This window comes from Mus caroli, unplaced genomic scaffold (genome assembly GCF_978045245.1).
Source record: "Mus caroli unplaced genomic scaffold, Mus_caroli_1 scaffold_10, whole genome shotgun sequence".
Lineage (NCBI taxonomy): Eukaryota > Metazoa > Chordata > Mammalia > Rodentia > Muridae > Mus > Mus caroli.
This window is the reverse complement of record NW_028227265.1, coordinates 35,052,590-35,067,419: the sequence shown is the minus strand read 5'-3', so window position 1 is coordinate 35,067,419 and position 14,830 is coordinate 35,052,590. Positions and strand designations below refer to the sequence as shown.

Here is a 14,830-nt window from a genome sequence, read left to right as displayed (position 1 = left end):
TCTCAGGTGATGAGCCGCTGTCGCCAAAGGATTCTGGACCCAACTCCACGAAGTTTTGCTCAGCGGCTCCTCCTGCCTTCATCCTACAGCGCCTCTGAGAAGTGTAGAAAGAAAGGTTGTGCGGGTCCTGCTGCGCTCTGGGCCCACCCACTTCCTGGCAGATGCCCACCTTACCCAGTCTCAATAGTAGTCAGAGAGGCACGTCCCGCTGCGATCTCCAAGCCGCGGCGGGTTCCGGGCACGCTACCCGCGCGCCCTGGGGCTGGCACTTTGAATCCACGTGATTTCTCGGCAGCAGCAGTAGATTCTATGAACTAGCGAACAGCGCCCGCTCAGTGGCCACTTTCAGTTTCCAGAGAGCGCGGTGGAGAGGGAGCTGAACTGGTGAGTTACCTGCCCAAGCCGGGGCGCGGCTCAGAGGGAGATCTGTGCCTAGAGAGAGGAGGGGGTGTCAGGGGCCAGGTGGATAGACAAATGGACTGAGGGGCCCGGGTGGGTTGGGGCACTGGTGGCTTAGCAAAATGCAGTCGGACACTCTGTAGTTTGGGGACCACAGAAATTGGAGAGAGTGGCTCAGTTTGGGAAAAAATTCTGTATGTCTGTGCGCCCCCTCTCCTGGTGCCTGCCACACTTGTCATCCCCCCCTCCCCCAACCATACTTTCTTGTTGGTTTTTTCTTTTCAATTCCTTTGCTTTAATAATAATCCAGAAGCCGCCCTGTTTGCTACGTATAATTCTGAATTTTCAGCCAAAACAACAAAACAAACAAACAAACAAACAAACAAAACCCCACCTTTTATTAGACAGATAGAATTTGGCTGAACTGTAGCAACTTACTGTTCTGTAGAAGAAAGCTGTGTTCTCTAAGAGTTGCCAACCTCAGGTCGGTGGCTTTTGGCTACCAACATTGTGTTGGAACAAATACTAGATATTAAGGAATGTACAAAAAGACAGGGATCTTTAAAAAACAAAACAAAACAAAACCAAAACAGAATATTGTGTTTTAAAAGAGAACAATGTTTCTTGAATGTCCATCACCTGTATTTCTAATGATCATTGAAACTTTCCAGTCACAAGGGTAAGCCTGGGCAGCCTTTTGTCCCTGGCCTACCACAATGCCATGTGGGGTTTAAACCATTTTTTCCACTCAGAAAAGCTGAGCTGGGAGCTGTGGGAGGTTCCTGGAGACTTCTGGGTCTTCAGTACTATTGGTATATATTGTCAGGATTCTTCTGAAAAGGTGGGGGAGGGGCTTCATACAGAAAAGGTATTTTGAAAATTGACCTTCATGATTGGGAAAAAGGCCAGAAAATGACCAAAGATGTAGCCGAGCCATACCTGCAGCTTTCTCTTCCTGAATCGCTTTCTTGCAAGGAAAGGAAACCCGGAAACCTGCCAGGTTCCTTCTGGGATGTAGCTCAGAGACAGGGCAGACCCTGGTTTGAGTCCTCGGCGCCACAAAAATAAGGCACCAGGCCTGAGCTCCCACCAGAGAATAGAGTGGGCAGGAGTGACTGGAAGTTCATAAGGCCCCTCATGGTGTACTTTCCACAGACCAGTGCCAGCAATTATGCCTTGCCTGCCCTGCCTCCAGCACCAGTGGCCATCTGTCCTGGAATAGGACCTCCGTGTGCTCTCAGTACTGTGCACCATGACCATGAGTTACGATTTCAGATCTTGGAAGGTTGGTTCCCCATCTATAGTACAGACATAATGGATAGTTCAAAATTTATCTCCTGAATCGAGGGAGACAAATAGAAACAATGCCTCGGCCACAAGATTGAGGAGCCTGGGGTCCTGATGGGACAAATGCCGAAGCTAAGGGAACGCCTTAGTCTGCTTAGTCCAGTCTGCCCAGAAAGCACAGGTCGGCCTGATCTCAGAAGCTAAGTATGCTCAGGCCTAGTAAGCACTTGGTTGGGAAAGTCTGCCTAGACCTGTTCCCGGACCAGCCCGAGGACAGCAGTACCTGATCAATGTCTATTCTCTCTCTCTCTCTCTCTCTCTCTCTCTCTCTCTCTCTCTCCCCCTCTCTAGAAAGAGTTCAACAAAACTCTGTAGATTCTCTTCTCCCATATGTTGTGCTATGTGCTGGGTCTCCTAAAGGAGAGACCCCCACTGCCTCTGAACGTGACCTTATTTGGACACAGGGTGGCTGCAGACACTTAAGATGAGGTTGTAGGGTGGGCCCAGTAAGACTTCTGCCCTCTAATAGAGGCGATCAGCACGTCCACACAGATACCTCAGGAAGGCGGCCATCTTGGGGAGGCAGAGACTGCAGCTACAAGCTGAACGCCAAAAATCCCAGCAACCAAACTGTCCCAATCGGAAAGAAGAAGACCCCTTTACTAGCATCCTCAGAGGATGCAGACTGCAGAGAATAAAAAAAATAAATAAAAAGCCATTTCTGCCAGCGCTTGATGGAACTTTTTTTTTAACCACATCTGATACATCATCCCAGTATCTCTCCTCTACCACCAGCAGAGAATTGTGGCAAAAGAGATGCAAACACTTAAGTTTTGGGGGAAGGCATGGCTTAGAAGGCAAGAGATCTGCCTAGCTTCAGAAGATTCTGGGTTCTATCCTACAGAAGACAAGCAAAAACCTCTTTGTAGGTGTTCTCAGGATGCAAAGCATCGTCTCTTTTCACCAAATATGCTTCTGTGAGTGTAGTTGAGTGTAGTTGATAGCCTAAAATGACAGCATTTGGGAGGCAGAGGCAGGTGGATTTGGGAGTTTGAGGCTAGCCTGATCAACAGAGTGAGTTCCAGGACAGCCAGGGCTACACAGAGAAACTCTGTCTCGAAAAACCAAAAAAAAAAGCAAAAGCAAAAACAAAAACAAAAACAAACCAAACAAATAAATAAATAGGTGTGATTGTATAACTCCCATGGTAGCTCCTGTTTCTGGGTCCCTGAAAGTGGGTAGAGGCAGCATGACCCCCATTCTTTTCTTTAGGAGAGCCTTGAGTCTTCCATTCTGTGGATCTCGGAGATGTGGGTAGCAGGCTCTGTGATTCTGGTCACCTGTGACTTCAGATTCTTCCTTTTCTCTGTCACTGCCTCAAATCATAGCATAGACATATCCATTTCTCCAGATTGCTCGCTCTTCCTGATGACCTCATACTGGTGCTCCTCCTAACTCTAACCCAGAGAGGCACTGGCCACCCTCTGACTGGCTCACCCATGACTCTCATTGAAGGGTAATTACAAGAAGCTGATGTGCAGAGACCGTCTAGCACTAGGTTTTTCCGTGTGTTTGTTACCATATTTTAATGAACTCAGATATGTTTTTTTAAAAGTCACTTATTAAACTAAAGAATATGTATGATGCTAAAATAAAACCAAAGCCCAGGCTTGGTGCCTTACACCCAGTACTTAGGTGGTTGAGGTGATGAGAGTTGGAGCATAGTTGGTCTCAGAACCTATGTACTGAGACCCGTCTCCAGCATTTTTTTGAATCAATAACTTAAGTAACAAATACATCCATAGAGTAAAAATCCAGTCACTCAGATGCTATCTGTGAGACAAGCAAGAACAAGCAGTATGATTGAGTTTCTGTGTCTTATTCCAGTGTCTCTCTCGGACTTTACAGACAAGAGTATCCAGTGTTTTCCCCTACACAATCAGCCTCAGCTAAATAGACTTTAGATCATACACATATATACACATACAAATATACAGATGTACATATGTGCTTCCATGACCATATACACGCACACACACGTGTATTCTCTCTCTCATGATGAGCGTGTACTGCATGGAGTGTGGACAGGGTTTTTTTTTTTCATTTAATGCAATAAATAATCTTTTATTTTCTCTCTATATTTATTATTTGGGTGCTGGGGATCAAACACGGGGCCTTGGGCATACCTAGTGAGAGCTTTTCCACTGAACCATGTCTTCAGCCCACTTTATGGTTGTATGCTTTCTGTGCATAGAAAGACCTACTTACGCAAGTATATTCTGTACTTTGACCATCTATATATATATATATACATATATATATTATATGTATATATACATACATACAACATATATTAGATGTAAAAATGAATATATGTATTTTATGTATCTATAAAATACTGTATTATTTTGTGCATCTATATAATATCCAGGATCCACAAATGAAAGAAAACATTCAATGTTTATTTTTCTGAGTTTGTCTGGTGATCTCCAGCTGGGTCGATTTTCTTGCAAACACCATCTTTCTTTTTCTTTATAGATGAACAAAATACCATTTGTGTGTGTGTGTGTGTGTGTGTGTGTGTGTGTCTACACCACATTTTCTTTATCCACTCTACTACAGGCAGACACCCAGGCTGATCATACAAACTTGGCTATTGTGCGTGGTGCTGCAATACCATGGATAATAAACATGGGTGTGCAAGCGTCTCTGGGATGTAATGTTTTGGAGTCCTTCAGCTGTACAGGAATTGGTGCAGCTGTATCATATGGTGATTCTATTTTTACCTTTTATTTTTAAGTACCTCTGTATTAATTTCTATGCTGGCTAAAATAATTTACAGTCCCAGTGAGTGTACACACATGCACAGACACACACATGCACAGACACACAAATATATATACTTTCCCATTCCCGAATCCTCAATGGCATTTGTTGTTTTCAGAGTGGGGTGAGATGGAACTCATTGTTGTTTCAATTTGCATCCTCCTGATGGCTAAGGAATTGAACCTTTTTTTTTTTTTAATTTGTATGTCCATTGGTCCTTTTTTACCTCAGTCTGTGAGGGCTGTCTGCTCATTTCATTAGCTGATTTACTGACTGTGTTGTTTGGTTTTCTAGTATTTAGCTGTTTGCGTTATCTAGTCCGGCTGTTTATCAGCTGCCCCATGGACAGGTGCGGCAGCTTGTCCGCTGTTCCACCAGTGGGCTATTTCACTCTGTAGATTCTTAAGTTGCACACAAGGCTTTACATTGTGTCTGATTCCATCTTTCTGTTCCTAGTATTGTTTCCCATGTTCTCCGAATCTTCTCTGGAAGGGCTTTGCCTAAACCTGTATCTCAAAATTTTTGGCTTGAGTTTTTCTCTAGTGGTTTCAGAGTTCACGTCTTACACCAGAGTCTTTGACCCATTTTTAATTGGTGTGTGTGTGTGTGTGTGTGTGCACAAGGGAAGATATAACTACCTAGTCTCATTCTTCTCTGTGTAGATATCCAGCACCATTTGTTCAAGACTCTGTTTTTATTCCAACATATATTTATGGTATGTATGTTTGTTAAAAATCGGATAGCCACTGTGTTGTTGTGTGGGTTTATCCTCTGTCTTATTCACTGATGTGTGTGTCTCAGTATCATGCCGTTTTTGTTACTATGGCTCCATAGTATATATTAAATCAGGAATGTGATACCGCTAGTTTGTCCCTATCGCTCGGGACTGCTGTGGCATCTTTTGAGATCTTTGCTTTGGGATCTTTTGTATTTCTACAATTGTACAATTTTATTTCTATTTCTATGAAGAATGTTAGTGGAATTTTGATGAGAATTGCATTGAATCTATAAACTCTTCTCTGTAATACGTCAATTTTCCTGTATTAATTCTACCAATCCATGACAGTAGGAAGTCTTTCCATAGCCTTATATCTTTGATTTCTTTCTTTGGTGTTTTAAGATTACATTGATAAATGTAGAAGTCTTAGTCCCACTGTCTCGATTAGATTTATTCTAAAGTTTTATTTGTAAAGCAATTATGAATGGGATACTTTTTAATATTTCTTTCTTAGCATGTTCATTATTGGATACAAAGTCTGCTGACTTCTGTGCCATTTACATCCTGCCACTTTGCCCAGTATTTATCTGTTCTAAGAACTTTCTGATGCATTCGGTACTGACTCATTGCATGATATTCAAATCGGCGTTATTTTCTTTCTTACTTGCATCCTTTTTTTTCTTTCTCTTGTCCTGCTGTTTCAGCTGAGACGTCTAGTGCTATGTAGATTAAGAGTGGAGAAAGTAGACACTCCTACCCTGTTCCTGATTTTAGCAGAAATATTTTGAATTTGTCATATAATGTTGGCTGTAGGTTTGTCATATATTGTTTTATATATTTATATAACTATACATAACTAGATACATTATGCTGAGATATGCTCCTTTTATTCCTAATTTTTATAGTGTTTTTTTTTATCACGAAGAGATAGACGTTAGATCTGTCAAAGGCTTTTTCTGTATCAGTTGATATGATCCTGCAATTTTTGTTTTTGAGACTATGGTGCATTAAATTTATTGATTGTATCTGTTGAATTACCACTGCGGCCTTGAGTAAAGACAACTTGATCATGGCGAATGTGCTTTTTGTGCTACGAACTTTGGTTTGCTAGCATTTGTTGAAAAATTTTATACCTATGTTCATTAGAGAAATTAGACCCTAATTTTCTTCTCTTTCCCCATCTCCCTCTCCCCCTCCCCCTCTCCCTCCCCCCTCCATCTTTCCTTCTTTGTGTGTGTCCCAGTGAGTTTCATTAGGGTCAGTTACAGGAACCTGTGTGAGGCTTTGTACACAGCAGCATTTACCAGTAACTAAAATGTCTTCCTCAGCCTCATCTGCCATTAACTCAGGGAGGGGTGAGGCCCCATCAGCACCTCCTGCTAGATACTTCCTCTGACTCTTACATTCTTTCCTGCCTCTTCTTTCTCAATCCTACCTAAGCCTCCAAGTGCACGTATAGATGTCCCATTTACAGCTGAGCACCCAATAGTTATTCTTGTCATTATTTTTGGCCAGTGAGTCTTTGCAGCCTCCATTGACCAAAGCTGACAACAGCATTAATTATGATTATTAATTATCATTAATCTGATTATGGGCATTCATCAGGACTTTTGCATTCTTTCCCCAGCTTCTACCATGTTTGATTTCCTTGATTTCTCAAGCCCCTGGCTTGCATCTCCTCCTCCACTTTGTCTGTGATTCACAAACTTGGTTTTTTAATACTGAAAGGCCTGGGGAAGTCTGTATTTGGGAGAAAGGCTGGATATCGCCTGCTCATGAGGGGCACATGGAACGTTTGAGAGAGGAGAAGAAGGGAACGGTGGCCCAGGGTGACTGGAGGATGGCAGAAGAAGGCAAAGATGAGAAAGGGGAGGGGAAGAAGGGAGAGCAGAATGAGGGGGAACATTGTTCAACGTTGGCCTTTGTGCTCGTAACTGTTTCTGCTGTGTTGATATTTTGCATGTAATTTTACAAAGGAGCAGCACCCCTGGGCCATGACAAGCAGTGTCACCACCCCTCTCTGCAGCCCAGAGCCCCGTGGAAATGCCACAGCCTCCTCTGTGTGGTGGTGTGGTGGGTGACTTTGTGTCCCGGTGAATTTCCATCTCAGAAAAGGCAAATCCAACCTCAGACATCCAGGCATAGATGTGCTTACAGTGAACATTCGCCAGCAGCCAGGCCTCTATTCCGTCTATGCACTGGATTGCTTCCTCTGGCTGGTTCTGAAGGACTTCTCAAGGGAGAAGTTGGCCTTTAGTTTTAAAATGTTTGAAACCATGTTGCTAAATCCTGAAGACTGTATCAATGGATTGCTACTGTGAGCAGCCCAGAGACAGTCCTGTCCCCCGGTACCCATCCCATGGGCATAAGGATGGAGCCATCCCCATCCCCACCCCACTCCCACTCCCACCCCCACCCTATCCCCATCCCTATCCCCATCAGCATTAGTGATCTCAGGGTCTTGTGTGAGCAAAGAAACCACTCTCTGTTTTACATCCTCTCACTGAGATGGACAGGTCAGTCTCTACCTAAGGACTTACCCAGAAGATGTCTGCTGCGTGAGCATAGGAGGCTTGGGGACTGAGCTTTGGGCTAAATCAAACCATAAAGCAAGAAAATTGTTCTCTTTTCAGTTCCTGTGTCTCGTGTCCTGATTAGTCATGGAGAAACTTCTCAGCCAGGTGTCTAGGAAGCACTGCTTTCAGAAGGATTAGCCCAGTCACAAGGGCAGCCATACCTTAGGTCAGCCCTGAGGTCAGCAACACAATCCCCCACTCTTCCAATTCAACAGCCTCATTATGGTTTGCTTCTGGGAGTTTCTTTTAGGGAATTATGTCTGTCCCTGGTGAATAATATGTCTTAAAAAATAACATTAAAAGTGAGATGATTTCCAGACCTTTAGGAAGTGACACGCTGGTTGTCATATAAAGTAGCCTTCCTATGACAGAAGCTAGAAAATTGCACATATCCTTGAAGGGCAGGCTGTGGGGAGCATCCTGTTACTTCTGCAATTCATAGACCTTTCCAGCTGGTTGAGACTCTGCCTGTAAGCAGAAAGTAATGTAAATCTGTTGAAGCAATCATTTAGATCATTTAGTTTCTTTTGTTGTTGTTGTTTGTTTTGTTTTGCTGGGTTTTTTTGAGACAGGGTTTCTCTGTATAGCCCTGGCTGTCCTGGAACTCACTTTGTAGACCAGGCTGGCCTCGAACTCAGAAATCCTCCTGCCTCTGCCTCCCAAGTGCTGGGATTAAAGGCGTATGCCACCACTGCCCGGCTGCAATCATTTAGTTTTAAGAGAAGGGCATTTGTTGATGGCAACATTATACTTATGTTCGGGTGCAGCCTGTGGTTCATCCCAGGGCTTTATGCTCTATTACCTTCTTATGGTGCTGGAGATTGAGCCAGAAACTGGCCGGCATGCCTGCAGAGAGCATACTATGTGTGTTTTTATACAGCATGGATCATTTGGGGGACATACTGAAGATATAGCTGTGTCCACCCGTAACTATCGTCACTTTCATACCTGTACTGCCAAGGCACGATAAAGACCTTATTGTAGATGTCTAGGTTGTTCAAACATGGCTTCAAGAATCTCCTTAGCCCGGAATCTGGTTCCTGAGTATATTTGGACTACTGTGACAAAGTTCCATAGCCCAGGTGGCTTATATGCCACAAGAATGTATTTATCACTGTCCAAGAGCCTAGAGTCTAAGGTCAGGATGCCAACATGGAGTCCCCCGTTTTGGGCTGCAGACTGCCAAGTTACTTTTTGTATGCTTATATGATGGAAGGAGTGCTGTAGAACCTGCTAGACACTTCCATCAGGAACAAATCCTGTCCGCAGGACCCCACCCTTGTGGATTAATTGCCTCTCCAGAAGCCACCCCAAACCACTGGGGGTAGGGTTGCAACACAGAACTTGGGGGGTGACAAATATACTGTGTGCACAGTCCCATGTGCTCAAGCTATTTGGCACTGTCTTGCTCTCTGCCAAGTTGAACTGTGTGGTCCAAGAATGGATGTGCTTTGAGACTTAAAAGTCACAGTGTGCCTAGATGTTAAAATCAGCAAGCAATTCTGCAAGCAAGCTGCACCTGCGTACGTATTCCTCTTTCTCTCACATCTGAAACTTCCCCTGTTCCCTGCCTAGCCTCCCACAGCCGGGCTGTACTTCTCTGGTCAAGCTGACTTTCCTACCTAAAGGAAGTGGAGGAGGGGATTTCCAAATTTTACTTTCATTTTTGTTTGTGTGGGACATTCTGGGCCCTGCCTGCAGGATAGAACTTGGCAGAGCCACTTGTGATGAACTGAGGTATGAAAGAACAGCAGAGAGGCTAAGGAAGATATCTTCCTTAGCGATACCCTTGGGGTCCTTATGTGGACATAGATGCCCAAATGGCCTTCTAGTCACTAGGGCCTTTGGGACCTCACAGAAGGCCAGGATAACCAGGACATGGATTTCTAGAGGAACACTGCCAGATGCAGGGATAAAGAGCCAATCTCTTCCCACTAGGAGTGGAGAGCTGGTATCTTCATGGTCTGATGTGGTGGTCCCCAGATATGTAGATATAGTGACTGCTCCAGGACCTTCTAGAAAAGCCATTGACTTAACTCCACCCTCAATATTATGCTGCTAAATGGTTCATTGGACTTGCTAAAGGACACCCTGCTCCCGTGTAATTCAAATATGCAGACACATTTTGGACCACTGGTCTAGAGGAACCAAGGAGGTTACAGCATCCAAAAACGTGAGGGACCTCTCTAGTCACCAGCCACTTCTTCTGAATGATGCACCCTAGAACCCAGGACTGAGTAGTAGAGACCAGACCTCCCCAGCTATCTGTTCCAGCCAGGCTAGGGGTCAGCACCCTGGTCCCTAGAAGGAGGGCTCTTCTAGATTCCCTAGGGGCCTTCAATAGGAACAGACATGTGCTGAGCTGGGATCTGATTCTGGGCTTTAGTCATGGAAATGGTATATAGGGGCCCAGGCCTAGGTAGAACCTCTCTCTAGATGGCAACCACCGGAGGGGTTTGAAGAGAGGAATGTCTGCTTCTACAGCTCTGAAGTTCAAGCAGGCTGCCTGAGAGGCTCTTTTCTTTGGGGGATGGGGCTTCTACCAACCTCTTCTGAAAAGCACTGTGATCATATCGTTTAGCCACAGGATCTTTTGGTTAGTTGGTTGGTTTTGGTGTTTTGGTTTTATTCATATAGTGTATTATGAAGTTCAGGTTGTTCTCTGCCCCCCTCCCTTCTTCCTTCCCTCCCTCCCTCTCTCATTCCTTCCTCCCTCCTTTCTCCCCTCCCTCTCCCTCCTTCCCCCTCCCTTTCCTCCCAACCCTTAAAGACTGAATCCAAGGCCTTGTACATACTAGGTAAGGACCAGATGGCAGCTACATCTCCAGCCCTGGCTTCAAGCTCATTTTTCCCCTCAGCCTGCTTGCCTGGCTTGAAGTAGTTTTTCTAAAGGGAACAATCACACACCTACACACATCATCATTACCCTACCAAACAGATTACCATATCAAATGTATGGATCAAAGATGTTTCTTACCTGCTCCTCTTGTTTCCATGAACAAGGGGAAAAGGATTTCTGGAACACACACACACATACACACACACCCCTTCCCCTTCACCACAGAGACCATGAAGGGAGGGAGAGCCTTGGACAATAGACCTGACCCCATCTTGCTAACAGTGCCATCCCCTCTTAGGACCTCAGTTTCCCATCTGTGCACCTGACAGCCTATCTCTCTGATTCTCCAGAGTCCAAGCAGCATTAGCCATCCTAATGAAGGCAGAAACCCCAGGTTCTCTGCCTTTACTCTTTGTAGGATGGGCTTGGTGTGGAGGGTTCTAGGGCTGGGCTCTGGGTTCCCAGACAAGTAAGGACTTGTCTGCTCAATCTTGAGAAAGTAACATCAGCGACTCTTACTCTCCTGAGGAGCTTCAGTCTGAGTGACTGTGCCGTGACTAGAGGTGGCTTTCTGGCTACCTCAGGTCCACATTCTTCTAGTTCCTGAGGTTAGCATTCAAGAACCTTCCGTTTCTGCCCTTCTTCTCACTGCCTGTTCCTTGTCCTCTTTCCAGCAGGCACCAGGGCTTTTCAGCTTGACCTTTAAAAGGGGCTGGTGAGATGGCTCAGTGGTTAAGAGCTCCAATTGCTCTTCCGAAGGTCCCGAGTTCAAATCCCAGCAACCACATGGTGGCTCACAACCATCCGTAACGAAATCTAATGCCCTCTTCTGGAGTATCTGAGGACAGCTACAGTGTACTTACATATAATAAATAAATAAATCTTTAAAAAAAAAAGAGCACAATAAGGGAAGGTGGGAACACCGTTAATCAAATGAGAATACAAGGTTCTGTGTTTCCCACTCCCCACAGCTCACACACACAGGTACACAATCCTGAGGCACAGAGAGAAGCCAGAGGGATGGCAGCAGCAGTCAGTGACCTGTGCCCTCTCACATCCCTCCCTTTCCTTCCTCAAACCCCGGCCTTGGACTGGGGTGGGGTGGAGCAGGGAAAACAATAATGCTAAGCATGAATCAGTAGCGTGGGCAGATGCCATGTCAGATTTGACATGCCTCACAGCAACCTGACCTGGGGGCTGGAGTTATGACCCAGTAGTAGATAATACTGCTCATTCTTGTCACATCCATGGCACTAGGATGCTGACTTCTGTGTCTGTCTTTCAAAGATGACCCTTAGCTGATGGTTTGCCTCACTAGAGGTGCCTGGTGCCTGCCTTCCCTTTATAAGCCGAGCCTGGAAACTGTGACTGACAAGTCCATGAGCCTGTGTCTCCTAGAAGGACCAATTTTGCACACCCTGATATAAAGCCAGGCTTTCTCCCAAAACACTCTTATGCATAGCTTCTGGACCATAGTTACCCAGTCCTGGTCTGGATCCCTGACCCTCTTAATAAACAACTTTTGTAAGGATCTGTCTTGGGTTCTGCTCTTATGACCCTGACCTAGAGCATCCTCCACTTTGCAGATGATGGCATTGAGATCCCAAGAGGCTGAGTAACGTGTGATGTCTCACAGCTGGTACCCAGCAGACAGGAGTCCAGGTCAGAATCAAATGATCAAATTGTATACTATAATATGTATAATCAAAATAATACTTGAAAGATCTTTTTTTATGTCCGTATAAAATAGCAAGTGCCAGCATTTGGAAAAACCTAATGAGAAAAAGGGACAATAAAGTAAATTGCATTAAATGTGAGGACTTGAAGTGATTCTGACATACAGGAGCCAGGTGTGGGGCGCATGCCTACAATCTCAGTTTAGGAAACGGAGGCAGGAGGATCTTGGATGTGAGAAGAGCCTGGGCTTCTTAATGAGAATCTGCCTCAAACGAAACAAAAAACTAAATAAATAAATAAAAGAAAAATAAATAAATAAAGCAAACTAAACAAAAGGAAAAACGAAGAAGAGGGTACTGAATTCACAGAAATTGGAGTTACCAGGGGTTGTGAGCCACCTGCAGTGGGTGCTAGTAATTCATCCTGGGTCCTCTGGAAGAGTACCCAGCGCTCTTAACCACTGAGCCATCTCTCTAGCCCCACAATGAGAAACATTTTAAAGCTGTCAAGTTGGTTTCTGCAAGTGTGCTTATAACCCAAGTTACTCAGGCGGCTAAGGCAAGAGAGTCATGAGTTCAAGGAGATCCTGTCTCAAAATAAACTCTAAGAGTATGACTTAGTCATATCATGGAGGATTCTTGCTTGTATTTTGACTGAACAATGTTGGGGCCAGGCAGAATTGAAACTGGGCAGGGTGGCACCCAGTGAGAAATGGTGGTGCCAAGTGTAGGCAAAGGCCATGAAGAAATGTACTTGGATGATTAAGCCACGAGGGCTGTGAGGCCCAGGAAGCTTGCTGCTGCCCTTTCCTGAGCTGGAGAGAGGGGTGAGCTGGTGTAGAAGGGTGAGCATGGGCTTAGTTTGAGACCTGGAAATATTGAAACCCATACGAGGTATCAAAATGAATATGAGGATTCTCTCGTCCTTTGCTGGTACAACCCCAGTGCTGATTCCATAACTCAGCTATGTGTATTTCAATAAATACAGATATATGCAACTGTCTCTATGGTGTGTTGAATTAGCATCCTTTGCATATGTGTGTGGGAGTGGTTTCACCTCCAGACTGATACCGCAGTTGCTACATCACTCTACACTCCCACCAGCAGTGTAGTCTGCATTCCTGTTCCTGCTTGTTCTGTTGCCTGTTTCCTCAAAGACAGCCATTCTGACTGTGGCCAGATAGAATTTCAGTGTAGGTTTTCATTTGTTTTGTTATTCACAGGGTTGGTTTCTGTGTAGCCCTGGCTGTCCTAGATCTAGCTCTGTACACCAGGCTGGCCTCTAACACAGAGCTCTGCCCACCTCTGCCCTCCTGAGTGCTGCGATTAAAGGTCACTACACTGGCTTCAGTGTGGTTTTAATTAGCATTTCTCTGCTGGTGAAGGATGCTAAACAATGTTTCACATCCTTATTAACCATCTGCACGTTTGTCTTTTGGTCAAAGTACATCATAGACTCAAAACGAATTATCTTGATGAGAAATAAATAAATAATTTTAAGTGGAGTGTTGAGAATTAAAACAGGTAATCCAAAAGGGCATTTGTCTTGTGTGGAGCAAATATCCACCATATCGTTGTAGAATAAAGTATCTTCTTGATAGGTTTGAATTGCTCTTTGGTTTTAATATTCATTCCCAGTCAGTACAAATGCTTTATCTTCATCATTGCTTCCACATTCCCACTTTAGGATTTCAAAACAGGGGAATTTAATTTTTTATAAGTGTCACCAATCATTTCCTATGTTTACGTCATGACCCTTCTTTAGACACTGAAGAAATGGATATTCTAGTTTTTGTTTCTGTGTGTTGTTTGTTTTCTAGACAGTCTCACTATCTAGCCTTAGCTGTCCTGGAACTCACACTGTAGACCAGGATTTCCTCAGACTCATAGAGATTTGCTTGCCTCTGCCTCCTAAGTGCTGGCATTAAAGGTGTACTCCACCACTCCTGGCTGATATTCTAGGTTTTTTAATGTTGATGATTATATGATTTTTAAACCAAGTTGCACATAATAAAATGTGGAAGGGCTGTAAAAATGGCTCAGTGGTTAAGATCCCTTACTGCTCTTTCAGAGGAACTGGGTTTGGTTCCCAGCACCCATATGGCGGCCCACAACTGTCAGCAACTCCCATTCCCGGGGATCTGATGCCCTTTCTGACCTCTGTGGCCTCCTGCATGCATGGAGTACAAAGACATATGCTCAAGCACACATACATACATATAAAGTTAAACAAAACAAAATAAAATTAATGGTACAAAGTGACCAAAAGAGTACAGTGGAAGCCAAGCAAGGTGGTGTACGCCTGTCATTCCAGGCCCTGGGAAGTGAAGGTAAGAAAATCTGGAGTTCAAGGTCATCCTCAACTACACAGAGTGCTAGAGGCCAGTCTGTGCTACATGAGACCCTGTCTTAAACAAAAAACAGCACAGGGTTGCCATTCAGGCTCTGCCTACACACCCTGCCCATAGAAGTATGATAGGCTGGAGATCGCAGCAGGTGGATCCTGAGA

General features: G+C 44.6%; 1 protein-coding gene across 5 annotated transcripts in view; it reads left to right on the top strand.

Moving 5' to 3' along the window:
- The first annotated feature begins 314 nt into the window (after positions 1 to 314).
- The window catches only part of Nlrc5 (NLR family CARD domain containing 5), an 86,126-nt gene continuing 71,610 nt past the window's right edge, over positions 315 to 14,830 (top strand). For 3 of the 5 annotated variants that reach the window (XR_003837390.2, XM_029480351.2, XM_029480354.2), the window contains exons 1-2: positions 325 to 384; positions 12,232 to 12,307. The gene's annotated coding sequence lies outside the window, so the exon portion shown is untranslated. Of the gene's footprint in view, positions 385 to 1,554; positions 1,685 to 12,231; positions 12,308 to 14,830 lie in introns of all 5 variants that reach the window. The other 2 variants (XM_029480353.2, XM_029480352.2) reach the window with 2 other exon arrangements.